Source organism: Carettochelys insculpta, chromosome 3, assembly GCF_033958435.1.
Source record: "Carettochelys insculpta isolate YL-2023 chromosome 3, ASM3395843v1, whole genome shotgun sequence".
In the NCBI taxonomy this organism is placed as follows: Eukaryota; Metazoa; Chordata; order Testudines; family Carettochelyidae; genus Carettochelys; species Carettochelys insculpta.
The window spans coordinates 30,436,484-30,450,391 of record NC_134139.1 but is presented as its reverse complement, the minus strand read 5'-3'; the positions used below and the strand labels follow the sequence as shown (position 1 = coordinate 30,450,391).

Here is a 13,908-nt window from a genome sequence, read left to right as displayed (position 1 = left end):
ATGATTAATGACATAAAACTCAAAAGAAATCCAAAGCTATTAGTGTCCGGTCTAGCTAACAGGTAAGAGCATAAAATGGATACATTGAAAAAATGAAAAAAAAAAGTTGATTGTTTTATTTCATGGTATAGGGTAATGATAGTGAGCTAGCCACCATTACTCCCCAACGTACTGGACCACACAGGTGCTTTGTCACAATCACTACATCTGTCCTAAACTATGTCAGCTCATTCTGTAAATATTCTGCATGACTACACACAAGCCAACTGAAACAACAAAAGAGAGGTCATTACTTGGACAAGCCCGTGCAAAATAAAAAAGCCAAAGGCATCCATATGGATAGAAATTGGCATTTAGGAGATAAAAATCTGTTCCATGTCAGCAGCACAGCAAAAGAAGTAGCCTTTGGCTAAAAAAAGCTTTAGACTTTCAGCTCTGCCTAAAAGTGGCATTTCAATTTGTGTGTTTATGCCTTGCAGATATTCTACTATAAAAGCATAATCTGTTTCAAATGGAAAGATTTAAACTTGTACACACTCATTTGTAATGCTTTTGGCAAGGTATGGCAACAGAAACTGTAAATAACAGAAACAGATGCTCAGCAAGGTAAAAGCAGAGGAGTGCTTTAGTACAGAAATACTGGAAGGAGCAGTCCACCATGCAATGGCATAATGGCTGTGGGTGGACTCCCAACAGTGGTTTATTTTTACCTGCTAACAAGTGACATAATGCCAATTTCCTATCAAAAATATCAGTAATATTTTCCATATCAGCTAAAATGTGGTGTCTACAGTTCTGGTATATTTTATGAAGTGTGATTAATGTTTTTTTGTTGGTGAGAAGGACAGTGTGTTCAATGAAGGAAATGTTTTATTCATCTTATTAAGGAAAAACAATTAGGCCTTAAACCTGCAAGCTGCTTCATTTAGAATGAACTCCTTTATGGCTGCCATGATGCTTTATTGTCAATGAAGGATGTGTCCGCAAAGAACAGCTGGAGCACAAGGGCTTTTGGGGCTAAATTCCATCATGATTTATACCCTTTGTATGGTAATTTGTTTCTCATTTGCTTGTAAGGCTTGCCTACTGTGAGTAAATGCACCCCTACATTCAGTCCCTACACACTATTGTAGTAATCTTTGTACAAAATATGCCTTGTGAGGTATCATTTGAAAACTAAGAGCTCTCTGGGCAAAATCTTCATGGTAAAATGTGTAGCAACAAGTATTTTAAAATTATCAGCATAATTTTAAATGTAATATAAAGTATAAGTATAGACTAATGTATAAATAAGTAATGTAGTGTCTGAAATTATAACTGACGGTTACCAGACAAATACAGGAGTGGACAAACAGTTTCTCAAAGATAAAGGGCAAGTTGATGCCTCAAGCCAGATATCATCAAAGCTGATTGGCAATCACCTGTCACATGGCCATTTTTTTTGACAAAGAAGGGGAAGCAGTAACAGATCAATCTTCATTTTACCAAGCGGACATGGAAGCTCCTTCACCAAGAGATTCCTTGTCTCCATCCTCAGTGGATAAACCTTGTGAAGATGCATTTCAGAGGATAACTGGATTATAAAGTAAGGGGCAAAAACTGCTGGATTTCTCTCCATCTCCCTCTCTCTTTTCTCTCACTCACTAAGATGACAAAGAAAATAGCTATTTGACTTTGGGAAGATATTTGACCTGAAATTTGATCAACCCTGTTGGTTAGAGCATATTGTAAGGATTTGATCTTGAATGAAGTCTAGTTTGTTGAACTTTAGTGATGAAAAATACTATATTTTTCTCTTGTAACCTTTTTCTGACTTTAATGCCTAGTACTTAATTAAAATCCGTTGCTTTATAGTTAAATAAACTTGTTTTATTTTTTAATCAAACTAATTCAGTGTGGTGGTTAAACTTGGCTCCTTTTAAAGAAGCTCCTTTTAAAGAAGCAAATGATTGACTACTGTTCTTTTACAAGGGCAATAGACCTAAAATGGTCCTGAACTGTTCTGGAGAGGGTCCGACAATGCAGAACACACTTTTTTAGGTCAAAGTTGGAAGTGTGTTAGGAGTCAACAGTCAAGTCAAACCAAGGCTGCTGGAAGCCAGAGCGTGGGCGAGCTGAAAGGCACTGGGCTCAGAGCTGATGGACCACTGTTGTGACTGTGTACAGATGGTCAGAGTATGACCTGCATGCTGTCAGACTCTTTGTGAGCAAAAGCTGGGGGGCAGGGATGACAATGCCTCATTGTCCTGGATAGCACAGCAGAATATCATATGTGCCATAATATCTAAGCATTAAATATTATGCATTCATCTGAAGATATGATACCCTATGTATTGCATAAGAAATGGTGGTATTAGGCACTGGCTCCTTATATAGGAATGCAACTAGACATTCTCTGCAAATCAAATTCCCCACCCCACTATAACAATTACCAGACAAGATGTTGGTGTGAAAAAGTTTATGCTTCATCTCAAACTTCTTTTTTTTTTGGGGGGGGGGAGGGAGGGCGGGGGAGAAGGAACAAGTATAAGTTAAATAGAAAAGGCCTCAGAAGCTTGGGAATTACAGAACATGGATATTGTATTCTGACCTGAGATATGTTAAAAAAAAACCACAAACAACAACACTGAAAAATATAGCAGTGATGTGGTCTGAATTTCCACATTAACATCTCTTCTGTAATTAATAGTAAATAATGGTTCTCACCTTCTTGAGAACCAAATACAGACTGGACTCTTCATGTGGAGATATATTTTCCTCTCTGCAAATGGGACAGAGGTGTTTTTGTAGGGACAGGAATCTGTTCATGGGTAGCAGGACAGAATGGGTGAGAGGGAACAAGAGAGAGACTGGGACAGGATACGGAAATTTAGGCCCTGATTCAGCATTTAAAGCTGTGGTTAATATTAAGCACGGGATCAGTCCCATTGAGTTTAACAGGTCTACTCACAGGTTTAATGTTAAACACATGTGTAAGAGCTTTGATTAACTGGAACTTAAACCAATCTTCTTCAGGCTGCGTATCCCTCCTCTGGCAGTTCCAGAGGGCAGTAGGAGTCAAGTTAGTCTGGGAGCCAGAGGCAAAGGCAGCACAGTCTGAAATCATGTTTTACATGCAAATGGCTCTGACCTTCAGCAAATGAGCCAAAGTCCACAGGATAATATGAGTGAGCATCTCTCCTATCATCTGAATCTGTGGTGAAATGCTGAAGTAAAAAGCAGTCTTTCCTGAACAATTTAAATCCCCATGAATCTGAAAGGAACTACTTAAGCAGTGGGCAATCACCAACATTGCTAATTTTTCTCCTTCTTTTACAAAATCTATTTGCAAGTGCCTAATTTTTTTTTAAAGTAGACTCTGGTCTTCCTTTAGAATACTTACTAAAGTTCAATAGGAAAATAAATAGCCCATGAAAGAAAATGATTCTGTTGACACAATTTACAAATCCACTTTTTCCTCAGGATACTACGGCTACGTCTACACGTGCACCCAACTTCGAAATAGCTTATTTCGATGTTGTGACATCGAAATAGGCTATTTCGATGAATAACGTCTACACGTCCTCCAGGGCTGGCAACGTCGATGTTCAACTTCGACGTTGCTCAGCCCAACATCGAAATAGGCACAGCGAGGGAACGTCTACACGCCAAAGTAGCACACATCGAAATAAGGGAGCCAGGCACAGCTGCAGACAGGGTCACGGGGCGGACTCAACAGCAAGTCGCTCCCTTAAAGGGCCCCTCCCAGACACACTTTCATTAAACAGTGCAAGATACACAGAGCTAACAACTAGTTGCAGACCCTGTATATGCAGCACGGACCCCCAGCTGCAGCAGCAGCAGCCAGAAGCCCTGGGCTAAGGGCTGCTGCCCACGGTGACCACAGAGCCCCGCAAGGGCTGGAGAGAGAGTATCTCTCAACCCCCCAGCTGATGGCCGCCATGGAGGACCCCGCTATTTCGATGTTGCAGGACGCGGATCGTCTACACTTCCCTACTTCGATGTTGAACGTCGAAGTAGGGCGCTATTCCCATCCCCTCATGGGGTTAGCGACTTCGACGTCTCGCCGCCTAACGTCGATTTCAACTTCGAAATAGCGCCCGACGCGTGTAGATGTGACGGGAGCTATTTCGAAGTTAGTGCCGCTACTTCGAAGTAACGTGCACGTGTAGACGCAGCTTACTTGACCTTTTTTATAATGTAGTGGAAGACAGTATACATTAAAGCAATTAGGTAAGGATATTACTGTCTTCCCTTTTTTAAGAATTCAAATAAAGGTTTCACCTCTCAAATCCAGTACTCTCTTGTCTGGCAGAATCACAGATGTTCCAAGATGAGAGAGTACCAGGCTGGGGGTGTATCCGGTGCAGGAGCCCCCCACCTACCACACAGAACCAGGGCCCAAGCTGGAGCCCTCACCTGCCCTGCAACAGTGGAGCTGGGAGCTGGAGCCTATGCTTGTCCCCTGGCTTCGCAATGCCTGGAGCCAGAGCCCCCGCACTCTGTGGCAGCATGGTGTGGGAGCATGAGCCCCACCACCTGCTCTGCAGGGTGAGGAAACAGAGCAGGAGTCCCCTGGCTTCCCTCGGCAGCTAGGAGGCTGAGGCTGGAGTGCCATGGCAGCCCTGTTGAGCCTGGGATGGGGGTGGAGTCCCAGAGGAAGGGGGCTGGAGCACAGCATCCCCGCAAGCACAGGGCTGATTGGGGGCAGAAGCCCTGGACCTCCTCTCACTTAGCAAATTCTCTTGTTTGGGACCTGTCAAGTGCCAATCATGCCAGAAAAGGGAGGTATAACATGTATCTTTATTAACACAGAGTAATAATGCATAATTAAAATATAGAGTAATATGGTATTAAGTATTAGGTACAATTAGTTTAAAAGGTTTAGTGCTAACTATGATAAAGTATTAAGTAAACATCTAACTCCAACCAGACTATGTTAACAGCTTAAAAGGTACAATTCATTAGTAACAAAATATTAGATTTTCTTAGTTTAATAAATGTACATAGGAATGCATATATCCTATCATTTATCCACACTCAGAATGACAAGTGAAGTGTCTGGAAACCAATAATTAGCTGGCACATTTTCAAAATGGTATATTGGGAATTACACTGATTATGCTCATTGCTATTAATCCATACACACAGATCCTGATACTTCCTTGTACAATACTGAACATTTGCACACTGGACTTTTAGCTGGAACTTAGAAATTAGTATTCAGGATTTAAGATTTAAAAGACAGATGATTATCAAAGACTGGTCACTGCTATCAATCCAGCAAAATATCAATTACCCATTACTAGTAAAATCAGAAGGTCATCCCATTTTGAGTTGTATACAGAAAATGCATGGTCATCCTGATTATGGAATAACAGCAGGTAACAAAGGTAGTAAGACCAAATAATTTTGTTTGGTAGAGTCCTCTTGAGGTGATGTTTACATTGGACGCTCTTCTTCATCTCAATAAGATGCTGACCTAAACCCACTGATGAGAATTTAACTATTTCACTGTTCATTATTTTAGAAGAAACATCCACCTATTTTGGAATTATAAATGTGAGTAGTGATCACCAAGGGTTTTAATGTAAAATGAGCAATATTTCAGGGGCTTGGTGTGTGGGGGTTAGGGGTAGGGGGAATTGCATTCACTTCTTTTCAAGGCTTCTGTTCCTACAACTTCTTATTTCCTGACGATGAATAAGAGCTTCAGTGAGATCCTGCATGTGACAAAAATGCAGGGCTTTGACTCTAAACTGAAAAGTGCCTGGGGATGAAAAGAGCTGTAAGGTATGATATTTTAATAGATTCCATGCCATACTCAGCCATCATTGAATGATACCTTTGGCACTGTGTGTCCTTTTAAATTGAACATATTTATTCTTCTGGAATTCCAACTCTCTCATTTAGGCAGCTTAAGGCCTAAAGTTATAAGTCCAATAGCCCACTATCCATTATCAATTTTGTATTTGGGAAAATCAAACTTGCCATTGGGTGCACTTAGTTCTGACAATTGTATGTTTCATATTCTACTTTTTAGTGCCTACCAAACTTAATGCAGCACAAAAGACAAAGTTTATAGGCCTGATTCAAGCCTCAATTACACTGCTCTATCTGTGCAATTCCACTGCCTTTAACTGAGACGCAACAATTTACATGAGTAAGAGACCAGAAACACATCCACTGATTGTAAAGAAATAGTAGTAATTGTACTTCTGGTACACAGAGGAATGTTAAACATCTGCTAAAACTTTATTGGAGATTGGGCATTATCTAGAATATGATTATTGCTGAGCTCATAAGAACATTAGATCAGATAAATTGTGAAAATCATTTTTTTTCTGGTGGGTGGGATATGCTGCCAAAATGACCCTCTAGTTCACAATAACTACGACAGCTTACTTTGAATATGTGTAATTTAATCCTGGAAAGATTTAAAACAGAGACAGGCTTACAGTATTTTTAATTGTATGATATGATTAAATAATACTGCACAATTGGTGAAAATGGAGCTGCCATTCTGAAAACATGGAGATCTAAAAGTTCAGGAGGCCTCCTTCCTTAAACATACTTTTCTTACTTAACTGGAAAGGCTTAGGCCCAGCTAAATATGCTTCAGTGGAAGGAGATGGATGTAACATGAAAAGTAAGAATCAGGAGTGGTAGTACAAGAGACACAAAGCTGTGTATGCATGTGCACACACAAGTGGGAGATGGACATAGGTTAGGTCTCTTGAAATTTTATTTAGAACAAAGCAGGGTAGCGTTTTATCTGTTTTGATGTGAATTATAATGGCTGGTTTTGAATTAGTTAACAGAAGTTCTTGGCCTGAAGACATGAGGTAGCATTCTACTGTCACACTTCACAACACCAATAAAATATAACGAGGTCTCATGTATAAATGTGACCAAAATAAAAACACCTCATGTCTGCAGGAACAACTCAAGTATAATGTCATTACACTCATCCCTCACTATACGAGCATAATTGGTTCCCAAATTTCTGCTCGTAGGCAAAAACTCATAAGAGCAACACTAAATTCCCATTCAAATACATGTAAAAGTCTCCAGTTCATTCCAAGTGCTTCTAACTTGATATAAACCAGTTGAGTTTAGGTACTTTTCTGATGTATTTGAATGGTTTGGCACTAGAAATAGGATGTAGTGTATGCATGTAAAGCAGGGATTCCCAACCTCTGGGTCAGGACCTAAACATGGGTCCCATTATATTTGTTAAAGGTCGGCAGCTGGGCAGTTCCCAGCTGCATGTGGCTGTTAGAGAAGCCATTTGCCATTTCTTAACACTGCTGCCTCAGGCAGATCTCTATCAATAGTGATAGCTGCTGGAGACGGCAGCTATCTCTATCACTAGGGACAGCAATTACTTTATGCCTAGGTGCTGAAACCTTAACACTTGAGTTAATTGCTGGGAGCAGGAGGGCTGGGGGAGCCATCCAGCCTAGCAGTCCCAGTGAAGAGGCTGCAGGAGGAGGAGGAATGGCTAAGGCTGGGGCTATTAAGGGATGCGGCAGGGGTGGGGGTCTAAAACTGTGGGAAGTTTGGAGCTGCAGGAAGGTTGTAAGGCTGGTCTCCTGACCCCCCAGCCAGGGACCTCACTCAGATAAGCAGGGGAAGTTCGCTCAGTTAGCAAATAAAGGTAGATACATATGTTCCTCATTTTAGCTTGTACTTGTTAGTAAAGTACTCTTTAAATGAGGGATGAGTGTATATATAAATGAATTTGTTTCCTATTTTAGATAATAAATTGTCTGCCTGGGGGGCTCAGCACAGCACTGATTTGTGCCATCCTCAAGAAAGGCTCAGATCTCACAGGAACCTGAGGTTGCTCCACGAATTAATGGAAATTAGCTGCATCACAAAAGTGACATTTTTAATTTATGGCCAAGGGGTCACATATAGTTCTCTTCTGCGTACTCTAGTGACTGATTTTGGAATAGCATTAATATATGACTTAGTGCTCTCCCATTAAATGATCTAGAATTAGGGTTGAGGAATAATGCTGCAAGGCCATGCTCATATTAGATGGCCTTACTCACACACAAGAAGTACCACAAGAAGTCTATGGGGAGTAGGGAATGAGACACTGAGTAGACAGACCTGTGTAACATCAAGTAAACAAACTACAGCTGCATCTTGAAAATAGGGATAATGATATTTATCCTCCTTTGCAAAGTGCTCTGCTTTTCACAGATGAAATGCACTATCTAAATGCTAACTAGTGTTATTATCTGCATGAGTGATTAGATGACACAGAACTCAACATGATAAATTAAGTGAATATAGATTTGCAGAATGAGGCCCTCAAATCTATTCTTATTCACATGAGTGGGATCACTGAAGTCTGTATAAATACTCATGGGAGTCAGGTGAACAAGACAGGTGAGGTCAAACTGAAAAGGACAGAGAAATAAAGCATTGTTTCATGAAATAAATATATAAATAATACCTTGCGGGGGTTGGAAGTTGTCTATAATTTTGCCCTGACTCGTATGACCCCCCCATACTGGAAAAAAATAATTGTAGTATCAATGTCCTAAATATATCTATAGATATAGATAGAGGCTACAGTTATACTACAGCACTCTGTCAGCAAAAGTCACCATTGGAAGAGATTTCCCAACAACACTTCTGCCAGCTGAGTGCAGCCACACACAAAAGCCAATCAGAAGAGCCTCTGCTCTGTTGACAGAATGGTTGGACTCCCCAGCTTCTCTCTTGACAAAAGAGGACCCAGAAGCACACCAAACAGGGCTGTCCATTGTTCTGGATGCCCCCAGAGCATCCACACAGGTTTTTTATTGACAGAATGTGTTGACAACAGCGTTTTGCCATGCCAGAATACTTCTGGCAAAAGTGCTGAGTTTTGTTGACAAACTGTCAACAAAACATTTTGTGTGTGGATGTTCCACCAGTTTTATCAACAAAACCAGGGTTTTGTCAGCAAAACTCGCTAGCATAGCCATATACATATACATATACATATACATATACATATAGTGTGCGTGTGAATCCAAAAATTCTTTTCATTTATGAAACTCCTCCAGATTTGGCTAAGCAATTTTGACATACCCTACTGGGTTTTGTAAATTTGGAAGCAATGAGTTACATGTGAAATCTGTGACGGATAGTACAGTAAGCAGTTTATCACTGAGGAAAAGATTCTCTTCATATGGCGTATATCTCAGGGTTTGCAGTCTGACCGAAGGAAATCATTAACAGACAGTGGTCTTCCTAGGATCCTTCTGACATGTCCAGATGGATAAGCTCTTTCAGTCACTTTCCTTTTAGATCTTTGATTCTGGTAACACTGTTTAATCTCTTCCCCTCCACCCCCACTCCTCACCCCCCTACCTTCCTCCCATTTCCTCTAACAATTATAGAAAACTCCAGGAACTCTGTGATGTTAAGGAATTCTATATCCCTCTCACCCCATATCTAATTATACAAGTACTTGTGTTTACTACCCCGTCATAAAGTAAAAATAAACAAAAATCTGTTTCTCCTAAAACTGTTCATCATGAAAACTTGTCATTTGACATTTTCTTATTCCTTCTTTGCTGTTAGTTGAACCTCGCTAGTCCACCCCTCTCTTGTCCACTAACATCCATAATCCAACATGATTTTAGTTAGCCAGACAGCCACTTATCAAGGTCCTATAATGTTTGTTTACAACCACATGGCCTGGTTCTCAGTATTCTGTGTTATTTAGCTCCAATTTACCCCTTAAACCTCTTCTAAGAGCCCAGTAATCAGAGAAAGTGTTAGTAGTGCTGCTAGATGATACTGACCTCCCGTAGTCTGACAAACTCTCTCATTAGGCACTGGTCAGGGCCACACGGTGCCGGACTACAGAGGTTCAACCAGTAGAAGCACTGTCCCATTTTATTTCATTTAACTGAAACATGTTATACCTTTTGTGATAATAATTAAACCACACATTACCGAAATCTGAATTTAATTTCAGAATCGAGTCTAAGAAGGGAATCTTTGTATTTTAATATAATATAAACAATAATAAATATATAAAAAAGAAGAAACTCTCTGCAGACTCAGAATTATTTCATAGCATTATCTGACAGAAAATCCTGATAATATATCAAAGTAAAAAACTGATTAGGACACATATATTGAAATCATCTTTTAAGAAGTGACTTAGTGCACATACTTGTTTGAGTAGTAGCCATCCTCTTTAAATAAAAATGATTGAAGGATAGAAAATTTACCAATCTTTTAAATTTTTTGTTCTCCCTCAATAGACCACCTATCACTTCCAAAAGAGGATGACCTAACAAAATATGAGAAGAAAGAGCAATGCGGTGGTTATTGCCACTAACTTTTTACACAATCTGTGAAATGACATGGAAAAAGCAGAAACATAGAAATTGTCATATGTGATCAAGCCATGGCCAGTACCAAATGCTTCAGAGGAAGATTCAAGAAACCAGTAATGGACAATTGTGGAATCACATGCCCTTTCTAGGAAATTTCATCCTTAAATCAATTAGCTAGTTCTTGGCTTATTAAAATTATAAGAATGTTTTCAGTTTCAATCTTTTCTGAATTCTTTTAAGTCCTTGGTATCCTGAATCCTCCTAGGCTCTTGATAGTTAGTGACAGGGTATTCCATGGGTTGATTATAGACAGGAAAAAATATCTCCCTCTCTCTTTAATTGTTTCTGTTCCTAAGAATGTTCTCCCTTCTAACAAGGGTATTTGATTTTTTTCTATATCATTTCTTCCACTGTATACTCCTATAATATTCCTTTTTTCCACTTCATTGCTAAGCTAAGTGGTTCTAGTTGTTTCAGTCATCTCTTAATCCCTTTTATTTCTGCTATAACTTTTTAGGTAGGGCACAATAACTGAGCCAAGTATTCCAGTTCAGAGTGAGCTCCTGATATATATCATTGTTTTATAATACAGACTGCCAGACTAGAGATGTTCACTGTCTAACCCAGCAACAGCTGTGCCCTGGCATGACTTTAGTTAGCCAGCTGACCACTTACCATGGGTGTCACCAAGTTTCCCACAGTCCCATAAAGTTTGTTTACAGCCACCAGTCCTGGTTGTCAGTGTACCATGCTGTTACTTAGCTCTAATTTACCCCAAAATATCTTCTCAAAGCCCAGTAAGCAGTGGGAGTGTTAGTAACATGCTAGATAATGTTGACCTCCTATGGTCCAACAAATTCTCCTGTTTGCCACTGGTCAGGCCCCAAGCATGCTGGACTGGAGAGGTTCAACCTGTATATTTTCAGTATCATTTACTCTCTCATTCCTTATGCATCTTAAGATTTTTATCATACACTAAATGGAGATTTTCACCTTGGTCTTTGTCTTGGGTTATTACAGTTAATTTAGACCCCAGCAGCAGTAACTGCCTTCTGTGTATGCTTTCCACCTGCTATTGTGCTGCTCATTCTTCTCCAGACTAATCTAGGTTTGTATAACCTGTAACTATTGCCACCTCACTATTCCTTCACTTTTTAATATTAGCAATAAAGATTTGTTTATGACATAAATCAGAAAATCTACATTGCAGTGATTAGATGAATGCTAATGATTTAAAGCAGTCAAGAATCCATCTTTCGCTTTCAGTCTCTTAGTCAATTTCTAATACATGGAAAAAATCCCTTTCCCCCATGGCACATTACTTTCTGCCTGAATAGATTCTTGTGGGGGGATTTTTTACAAAGGCTTTGTGAAAGTCCAAATAACTTATGTTAACTGATTTGCCTTTATCCCTTATTATCTTCTATCAACCTACAGGAGATTTAGCAGTAAGGAGCGTTACTGGTGGACTTTCCCAGGCATGAAAGCAAGATGAACAGAATCCCAGGAAAGCTAACTTCTTGAATGTGTGAAATGCATTATAGCATGATGATGAGTTTTGCCTGCCACATATTACAGGATTAAAAGGACACTTCCTTTTGCACATAAGTATTTCCCTCTTACCTTGCATTTTACCCTCTGTTTTCCTAAATAGGGTGTTTATCACATCTCGGCTGTGTCTACACGTGCACGCTACTTCGAAGTAGCGGCACTAACTTCGAAATAGCACCCGTCGCGGCTACACGCGTCGGGCGCTATTTCAAAGTTAACTTCGACGTTAGGCGGCGAGACGTCGAAGTCGCTAACCTCATGAGGGGATCGGAATAGCGCCCTACTTCGACGTTCAACGTCGAAGTAGGGACCGTGTAGACGATCCGCGTCCCGTAACGTCGAAATTGTGGGGTCCTCCATGGCAGCCATCAGCTAGGGGGTTGAGAGACGCTGTCTCTCCAGCCCGTGCGGGGCTCTATGGTCACCGTGTGCAGCAGCCTTTAGCCCAGGGCTTCTGGCTGCTGCTGCTGCAGCGGGGGATTCATGCTGCATGCACAGGGTCTGCAACTCGTTGTCGGCTCTGTGTATCTTGTGCTGTTTAGTGCAAGTGTGTCTGGGAGGGGCCCTTTAAGGGAGTGGCTGGCTGTTGAGTCCGCCCTGTGACTCTGTCTGCAGCTGTGCCTGGCACCCTTATTTCGATGTGTGCTACTGTGGCGTGTAGACGTTCCCTCGCTGCGCCTATTTCGATGTGGTGCTGCCCAACGTCGATGTTGAACATCGACGTTGCCAGCCCTGGAGGACGTGTAGACGTTAGTCATCGAAATAGCCTATTTCGATGTCGCCACATCGAAATAGGCTACTTCGATGTAGGCTTCACGTGTAGACGTAGCCCTCCTCTCCTCTCTACATAATGGCAATACCCTGGGAAGAGCTGGAATATAACAAGCAAGCTTACTTTACATGAGCACCACTCCTTGGTACTGGGGATGCTGCAGCTCTCCTTGGCTTGAAGTGGCTCCATGATATACAGGGTTAACACTTTGGTTGAATGGCTCTCAGCCTCCCCGGTCTAAAAATTGTCCCAGTAGCTCTGGCTTCATTTGTTTTCAGACCAAAACAAAAAGGCAGTCCAGTAGAACTTTGAAGACTAAAAAAATAATTTATTAGGTGGCGAGCTTTCATGGGGCAGACCCACTTCTTTAGACCATAGCCATACCAGAACAAACCCCAAAAAAACAACAACAGGATACCACTGGTCATTATCTACAGCCCCTAACTCAAACCACTGCAATGCATCACTAAAGACCTACAACCTATCCTTAATCAGGATGCCACACTCCAGAAGGCCCTTGGTGACAGGACTGTTCTCTCCTACAGACAATCTCCCAACCTTATGAGGATTCTCACCAGCAACCACAGTCTATACCACAATAATACCAATCCTGGAACTTTTCCTTGCAACAAGTCCCATTGCCAACTTTGTCCACATATCTATTCTGGAGATACCATCACTGGACCTAACCAGGTTACTCAGAGAATCATGGGCACATTCTCATGTTCCTCAACTAACATCATATATGCCATCATGTGCCAACAATGCCCACATACTATGTACATAGGACAAATGGTAAACACTCTTCAACAAAGAATAAATGGAACAAAAGAGACATCAGAAAACTCTTAATTCACAGGCCTGTCAGAGAGCACTTTAATGGAGTGGGCCATTCTGTTAATGACCTGAAAGTCTGTGTTTTACTGAAAAGGAACTTTAACGACCGCCCGCAGACAAAAAGTGTGGAACTCTCTTCTATATTCAAATTTGACACATTAACACATGGTTTGAATCAGGACGGCAATTACCTGCCACATGATAAGGACTCTTTTACATACTTTGCTTTACGTGACTTGACTTCCCCTGCTCCTACCGCCCCTCTGCTCTTCTAATTTGCCCCCCTTGATTACACTTTTTTCTGATTTGTCTACCTTGATAACAATTTTTGGTTCTCTGTGACATAAATATTGAGTCTCTTCTGGTCTGGCTATGGTCTGAAGAAATGGGTCT

General features: G+C 40.9%; 1 protein-coding gene across 19 annotated transcripts in view; it reads right to left on the bottom strand.

Annotated features, from left to right (window-relative positions):
• NRXN1 (neurexin 1) overlaps window positions 1–13,908 on the bottom strand; it is a 1,123,636-nt gene that overhangs the window by 158,556 nt on the left and 951,172 nt on the right. The gene's annotated exons all lie outside the window — the stretch shown is intronic.